The sequence below is a fragment of the Procambarus clarkii genome, chromosome 3 (assembly GCF_040958095.1).
Source record: "Procambarus clarkii isolate CNS0578487 chromosome 3, FALCON_Pclarkii_2.0, whole genome shotgun sequence".
Classification (NCBI taxonomy): Eukaryota; Metazoa; Arthropoda; class Malacostraca; order Decapoda; family Cambaridae; genus Procambarus; species Procambarus clarkii.
This window is the reverse complement of record NC_091152.1, coordinates 33,100,792-33,109,992: the sequence shown is the minus strand read 5'-3', so window position 1 is coordinate 33,109,992 and position 9,201 is coordinate 33,100,792.

Genomic DNA, 9,201 nt, shown 5'->3' with positions numbered 1-9,201 from the left:
AGGTACGCCTTAACCCACTCCACCACCTGCTCAGACCCTTAAAAGAGATGGTAATTTCAGAGTATTTATGCACTCCAAAGATCACCACCTCCCAAGAGCACTAGAGCAAGTGAGGGGTCATTTTTACGTTTTTTCATCAAGTCCCTGTTAATATGGGAGAACACTGTGTCTATGCTTAAGGCACAACTCTCCTAAACACGAGAGTGAAGTATACAACTTTAGAACACTTTCCAACCAGGAGACTCGAACCCTAGCCAGCACAGAAGCCTTCCAGCAACTGGCATAACAGGTACGCCTTAACCCACTCCACCACCTGCTCAGACCCTTAAAAGAGATGGTAATTTCGGAGTATTTATACACTCCAAAGATCACCACCTCCCAAGAGCACTAGAGCAAGTGAGGGGTCATTATTATGTTTTTTCATCAAGTCCCTGTTAATATAGGAGAACACGGTGTCTATGCTTAAGGCACAACTCTCCTAAACACGAGAGTGAAGTATACATTTTTAGAACACTTTCCCACCAGGAGACTCGAACCCTAGCCAGCACAGAAGCCTTCCAGCAACTGACATAACAGGTACGCCTTAACCCACTCCACCACCTGCTCAGACCCTTAAAAGAGATGGTAATTTCGGAGTATTTATACACTCTAAAGATCACCACCTCCCAAGAGCACTAGAGCAAGTGAGGGGTCATTTTTACGTTTTTTCATCAAGTCCCTGTTAATATGGGAGAACACTGTGTCTATCCTTAAGGCACAACTCTCCTAAACACGAGAGTGAAGTATACAACTTTAGAACACTTTCCCAATTTCCCACCAGGAGACTCGAACCCTAGCCAGCACAGAAGCCTTCCAGCAACTGGCATAACAGGTACGCCTTAACCCACTCCACCACCTGCTCAGACCTTTAAAAGAGATGGTAATTTCGGAGTATTTATACACTCCAAGGATCACCACCTCCCAAGAGCACTAGAGCAAGTGAGGGGTCATTTTTACGTTTTTTCATCAAGTCCCTGTTAATATGGGAGAACACTGTGTCTATGCTTAAGGCACAACTCTCCTAAACACGAGAGTGAAGTATACAACTTTAGAACACTTTCCCACCAGGAGACTCGAACCCCAGCCAGCACAGAAGCCTTCCAGCAACTGGCACAATAGGTACGCCTTAACCCACTCCACCACCTGCTCAGACCCTTAAAAGAGATGGTAATTTCGGAGTATTTATACACTCCAAAGATCACCACCTCCCAAGAGCACTAGAGCAAGTGAGGGGTCATTTCTACGTTTTTTCATCAAGTCCCTGTTAATATGGGAGAACACTGTGTCTATGCTTAAGGCACAACTCTCCTAAACACGAGAGTGAAGTATACAACTTTAGAACACTTTCCCACCAGGAGACTCGAACCCTAGCCAGCACAGAAGCCTTCCAGCAACTGACATAACAGGTACGCCTTAACCTACTCCACCACCTGCTCAGACCCATAAAAGAGATGGTAATTTCGGAGTATTTATACACTCCAAATATCACCACCTCCCAAGAGCACTAGAGCAAGTGAGGGGTCATTTTTACGTTTTTTCATCAAGTCCCTGTTAATATGGGAGAACACTGTGTCTATGCTTAAGGCACAACTCTCCTAAACACGAGAGTGAAGTATACAACTTTAGAACACTTTCCCACCAGGAGACTCGAACCCTAGCCAGCACAGAAGCCTTCCAGCAACTGACATAACAGGTACGCCTTAACCCACTCCACCACCTGCTCAGACCCTTAAAAGAGATGGTAATTTCGGAGTATTTATACACTCTAAAGATCACCACCTCCCAAGAGCACTAGAGCAAGTGAGGGGTCATTTTTACGTTTTTTCATCAAGTCCCTGTTAATATGGGAGAACACTGTGTCTATGCTTAAGGCACAACTCTCCTAAACACGAGAGTGAAGTATACAACTTTAGAACACTTTCCCACCAGGAGACTCGAACCATAGCCAGCACAGAAGCCTTCCAGCAACTGGCATAACAGGTACGCCTTAACCCACTCCACCACCTGCTCAGACCCTTAAAAGAGATGGTAATTTTGGAGTATTTACACACTCTAAAGATCACCACCTCCCAAGAGCACTAGAGCAAGTGAGGGGTCATTTTTACGTTTTTTCATCAAGTCCCTGTTAATATAGGAGAACACTGTGTCTATGCTTAAGGCACAACTCTCCTAAACACGAGAGTGAAGTATACAACTTTAGAACACTTTCCAACCAGGAGACTCGAACCCTAGCCAGCACAGAAGCCTTCCAGCAACTGGCATAACAGGTACGCCTTAACCCACTCCACCACCTGCTCAGACCCTTAAAAGAGATGGTAATTTCGGAGTATTTATACACTCCAAAGATCACCACCTCCCAAGAGCACTAGAGCAAGTGAGGGGTCATTATTATGTTTTTTCATCAAGTCCCTGTTAATATAGGAGAACACGGTGTCTATGCTTAAGGCACAACTCTCCTAAACACGAGAGTGAAGTATACATTTTTAGAACACTTTCCCACCAGGAGACTCGAACCCTAGCCAGCACAGAAGCCTTCCAGCAACTGATATAACAGGTACGCCTTAACCCACTCCACCACCTGCTCAGACCCTTAAAAGAGATGGTAATTTCGGAGTATTTATACACTCTAAAGATCACCACCTCCCAAGAGCACTAGAGCAAGTGAGGGGTCATTTTTACGTTTTTTCATCAAGTCCCTGTTAATATGGGAGAACACTGTGTCTATGCTTAAGGCACAACTCTCCTAAACACGAGAGTGAAGTATACAACTTTAGAACACTTTCCCACTTTCCCACCAGGAGACTCGAACCCTAGCCAGCACAGAAGCCTTCCAGCAACTGGCATAACAGGTACGCCTTAACACACTCCACCACCTGCTCAGACCTTTAAAAGAGATGGTAATTTCGGAGTATTTATACACTCCAAGGATCACCACCTCCCAAGAGCACTAGAGCAAGTGAGGGGTCATTTTTACGTTTTTTCATCAAGTCCCTGTTAATATGGGAGAACACTGTGTCTATGCTTAAGGCACAACTCTCCTAAACACGAGAGTGAAGTATATAACTTTAGAACACTTTCCCACCAGGAGACTCGAACCCCAGCCAGCACAGAAGCCTTCCAGCAACTGGCACAATAGGTACGCCTTAACGCACTCCACCACCTGCTCAGACCCTTAAAAGAGATGGTAATTTCGGAGTATTTATACACTCCAAAGATCACCACCTCCCAAGAGCACTAGAGCAAGTGAGGGGTCATTTCTACGTTTTTTCATCAAGTCCCTGTTAATATAGGAGAACACTGTGTCTATGCTTAAGGCACAACTCTCCTAAACACGCGAGTGAAGTATACAACTTTAGAACACTTTCCCACCAGGAGACTCGAACCCTAGCCAGCACAGAAGCCTTCCAGCAACTGACATAACAGGTACGCCTTAACCTACTCCACCACCTGCTCAGACCCTTAAAAGAGATGGTAATTTCGGAGTATTTATACACTCCAAATATCACCACCTCCCAAGAGCACTAGAGCAAGTGAGGGGTCATTTTTACGTTTTTTCATCAAGTCCCTGTTAATATGGGAGAACACTGTGTCTATGCTTAAGGCACAACTCTCCTAAACACGAGAGTGAAGTATACAACTTTAGAACACTTTCCCACCAGGAGACTCGAACCCTAGCCAGCACAGAAGCCTTCCAGCAACTGACATAACAGGTACGCCTTAACCCACTCCACCACCTGCTCAGACCCTTAAAAGAGATGGTAATTTCGGAGTATTTATACACTCTAAAGATCACCACCTCCCAAGAGCACTAGAGCAAGTGAGGGGTCATTTTTACGTTTTTTCATCAAGTCCCTGTTAATATGGGAGAACACTGTGTCTATGCTTAAGGCACAACTCTCCTAAACACGAGAGTGAAGAATACAACTTTAGAACACTTTCCCACCAGGAGACTCGAACCCTAGCCAGCACAGAAGCCTTCCAGCAACTGGCATAACAGGTACGCCTTAACCCACTCCACCACCTGCTCAGACCCTTAAAAGAGATGGTAATTTCGGAGTATTTACACACTCCAAAGATCACCACCTCCCAAGAGCACTAGAGCAAGTGAGGGGTCATTTTTACGTTTTTTCATCAAGTCCCTGTTAATATGGGAGAACACTGTGTCTATGCTTAAGGCACAACTCTCCTAAACACGAGAGTGAAGTATACAACTTTAGAACACTTTCCCACTTTCCCACCAGGAGACTCGAACCCTAGCCAGCACAGAAGCCTTCCAGCAACTGGCATAACAGGTACGCCTTAACCCACTCCACCACCTGCTCAGACCTTTAAAAGAGATGGTAATTTTGGAGTATTTATACACTCCAAGGATCACCACCTCCCAAGAGCACTAGAGCAAGTGAGTGGTCATTTTTACGTTTTTTCATCAAGTCCCTGTTAATATGGGAGAACACTGTGTCTATGCTTAAGGCACAACTCTCCTAAACACGAGAGTGAAGTATACAACTTTAGAACACTTTCCCACCAGGAGACTCGAACCCTAGCCAGCACAGAAGCCTTCCAGCAACTGGCACAATAGGTACGCCTTAACCCACTCCACCACCTGCTCAGATGCTTAAAAGAGATGGTAATTTCGGAGTATTTATACACTCCAAAGATCACCACCTCCCAAGAGCACTAGAGCAAGTGAGGGGTCATTTTTACGTTTTTTTCATCAAGTCCCTGTTAATATGGGAGAACACTGTGTCTATGCTTAAGGCACAACTCTCCTAAACACGACAGTGAAGTATACAACTTTAGAACACTTTCCCACCAGGAGACTCGAACCCTAGCCAGCACAGAAGCCTTCCAGCAACTGGCATAACAGGTACGCCTTAACCCACTCCACCACCTGCTCAGACCCTTAAAAGAGATGGTAATTTCGGAGTATTTATACACTCCAAAGATCACCACCTCCCAAGAGCACTAGAGCAAGTGAGGGGTCATTTTTACGTTTTTTCATCAAGTCCCTGTTAATATGGGAGAACACTGTTTCTATGCTTAAGGCACAACTCTCCTAAACACGAGAGTGAAGTATACAACTTTAGAACACTTTCCAACCAGGAGACTCGAACCCTAGCCAGCACAGAAGCCTTCCAGCAACTGGCATAACAGGTACGCCTTAACCCACTCCACCACCTGCTCAGACCCTTAAAAGAGATGGTAATTTCGGAGTATTTATACACTCTAAATATCACCACCTCCCAAGAGCACTAGAGCAAGTGAGGGGTCATTTTTACGTTTTTTCATCAAGTCCCTGTTAATATGGGAGAACACTGTGTCTATGCTTAAGGCACAACTCTCCTAAACACGAGAGTGAAGTATACAACTTTAGAACACTTTCCCACCAGGAGTCTCGAACCCTAGCCAGCACAGAAGCCTTCCAGCAACTGGCATAACAGGTATGCCTTAACCCACTCCACCACCTGCTCAGACCCTTAAAAGAGATGGTAATTTCGGAGTATTTATACACTCCAAAGATCACCACCTTCCAAGAGCACTAGAGCAAGTGAGGGGTCATTATCACGTTTTTTCATCAAGTCCCTGTTAATATGGGAGAACACTGTGTCTATGCTTCAGGCACAACTCTCCTAAACACGAGAGTGAAGTATACAACTTTAGAACACTTTCCCACCAGGAGACTCGAACCCTAGCCAGCACAGAAACCTTCCAGCAACTGGCATAACAGGTACGCCTTAACCCACTCCACCACCTGCTCAGACCTTTAAAAGAGATGGTAATTTTGGAGTATTTATACACTCCAAGGATCACCACCTCCCAAGAGCACTATAGCAAGTGAGTGGTCATTTTTACGTTTTTTCATCAAGTCCCTGTTAATATGGGAGAACACTGTGTCTATGCTTAAGGCACAACTCTCCTAAACACGAGAGTGAAGTATACAACTTTAGAACACTTTCCCACCAGGAGACTCGAACCCTAGCCAGCACAGAAGCCTTCCAGCAACTGGCACAATAGGTACGCCTTAACCCACTCCACCACCTGCTCAGATGCTTAAAAGAGATGGTAATTTCGGAGTATTTATACACTCCAAAGATCACCACCTCCCAAGAGCACTAGAGCAAGTGAGGGGTCATTTTTACGTTTTTTTCATCAAGTCCCTGTTAATATGGGAGAACACTGTGTCTATGCTTAAGGCACAACTCTCCTAAACACGACAGTGAAGTATACAACTTTAGAACACTTTCCCACCAGGAGACTCGAACCCTAGCCAGCACAGAAGCCTTCCAGCAACTGGCATAACAGGTACGCCTTAACCCACTCCACCACCTGCTCAGACCCTTAAAAGAGATGGTAATTTCGGAGTATTTATACACTCCAAAGATCACCACCTCCCAAGAGCACTAGAGCAAGTGAGGGGTCATTTTTACGTTTTTTCATCAAGTCCCTGTTAATATGGGAGAACACTGTTTCTATGCTTAAGGCACAACTCTCCTAAACACGAGAGTGAAGTATACAACTTTAGAACACTTTCCAACCAGGAGACTCGAACCCTAGCCAGCACAGAAGCCTTCCAGCAACTGGCATAACAGGTACGCCTTAACCCACTCCACCACCTGCTCAGACCCTTAAAAGAGATGGTAATTTCGGAGTATTTATACACTCTAAATATCACCACCTCCCAAGAGCACTAGAGCAAGTGAGGGGTCATTTTTACGTTTTTTCATCAAGTCCCTGTTAATATGGGAGAACACTGTGTCTATGCTTAAGGCACAACTCTCCTAAACACGAGAGTGAAGTATACAACTTTAGAACACTTTCCCACCAGGAGACTCGAACCCTAGCCAGCACAGAAGCCTTCCAGCAACTGGCATAACAGGTATGCCTTAACCCACTCCACCACCTGCTCAGACCCTTAAAAGAGATGGTAATTTCGGAGTATTTATACACTCCAAAGATCACCACCTTCCAAGAGCACTAGAGCAAGTGAGGGGTCATTATTACGTTTTTTCATCAAGTCCCTGTTAATATGGGAGAACACTGTGTCTATGCTTCAGGCACAACTCTCCTAAACACGAGAGTGAAGTATACAACTTTAGAACACTTTCCCACCAGGAGACTCGAACCCTAGCCAGCACAGAAGCCTTCCAGCAACTGGCATAACAGGTACGCCTTAACCCACTCCACCACCTGCTCAGACCCTTAAAAGAGATGGTAATTTCGGAGTATTTATACACTCCAAAGATCACCACCTCCCAAGAGCACTAGAGCAAGTGAGGGGTCATTTTTATGTTTTTTCATCAAGTCCCTGTTAATATGGGAGAACACTGTGCCTATGCTTAAGGCACAACTCTCCTAAACACGAGAGTGAAGTATACAACTTTAGAACACTTTCCCACTTTCCCACCAGGAGACTCGAACCCTAGCCAGCACAGAAGCCTTCCAGCAACTGGCATAACAGGTACGCCTTAACCCACTCCACCACCTGCTCAGACCTTTAAAAGAGATGGTAATTTCGGAGTATTTATACACTCCAAGGATCACCACCTCCCAAGAGCACTAGAGCAAGTGAGGGGTCATTTTTACGTTTTTTCATCAAGTCCCTGTTAATATGGGAGAACACTGTGTCTATGCTTAAGGCACAACTCTCCTAAACACGAGAGTGAAGTATACAACTTTAGAACACTTTCCCACCAGGAGACTCGAACCCTAGCCAACACAGAAGCCTTCCAGCAACTGGCACAATAGGTACGCCTTAACCCACTCCACCACCTGCTCAGACCCTTAAAAGAGATGGTAATTTCGGAGTATTTATACACTCCAAAGATCACCACCTCCCAAGAGCACTAGAGCAAGTGAGGGGTCATTTTTACGTTTTTTCATCAAGTCCCTGTTAATATGGGAGAACACTGTGTCTATGCTTAAGGCACAACTCTCCTAAACACGACAGTGAAGTATACAACTTTAGAACACTTTCCCACCAGGAGACTCGAACCCTAGCCAGCACAGAAGCCTTCCAGCAACTGGCTTAACAGGTACGCCTTAACCCACTCAACCACCTGCTCAGACCCTTAAAAGAGATGTTAATTTCGGAGTATTTATACACTCCAAAGATCACCACCTCCCAAGAGCACTAGAGCAAGTGAGGGGTCATTTTTACGTTTTTTCATCAAGTCCCTGTTAATATGGGAGAACACTGTGTCTATGCTTAAGGCACAACTCTCCTAAACACGAGAGTGAAGTATACAAATTTAGAACACTTTCCAACCAGGAGACTCGAACCCTAGCCAGCACAGAAGCCTTCCAGCAACTGGCATAACAGGTACGCCTTAACCCACTCCACCACCTGCTCAGACCCTTAAAAGAGATGGTAATTTCGGAGTATTTATACACTCCAAATATCACCACCTCCCAAGAGCACTAGAGCAAGTGAGGGGTCATTTTTACGTTTTTTCATCAAGTCCCTGTTAATATGGGAGAACACTGTGTCTATGCTTAAGGCACAACTCTCCTAAACACGAGAGTGAAGTATACAACTTTAGAACACTTTCCCACCAGGAGACTCGAACCCTAGCCAGCACAGAAGCCTTCCAGCAACTGGCATAACAGGTATGCCTTAACCCACTCCACCACCTGCTCAGACCCTTAAAAGAGATGGTAATTTCGGAGTATTTATACACTCCAAAGATCACCACCTCCCAAGAGCACTAGAGCAAGTGAGGGGTAATTTTTACGTTTTTTCATCAAGTCCCTGTTAATATGGGAGAACACTGTGTCTATGCTTAAGGCACAACTCTCCTAAACACGAGAGTGAAGTATACAACTTTAGAACACTTTCCCACCAGGAGACTCGAACCCTAGCCAGCACAGAAGCCTTCCAGCAACTGGCATAACAGGTACGCCTTAACCCACTCCACCACCTGCTCAGACCCTTAAAAGAGATGGTAATTTCGGAGTATTTATACACTCCAAAGATCACCACCTCCCAAGAGCACTAGAGCAAGTGAGGGGTAATTTTTACGTTTTTTCATCAAGTCCCTCTTAATATGGGAGAACACTGTGTCTATGCTTAAGGCACAACTCTCCTAAACACGAGAGTGAAGTATACAACTTTAGAACACTTTCCAACCAGGAGACTCGAACCCTAGCCAGCACAGAAGCCTT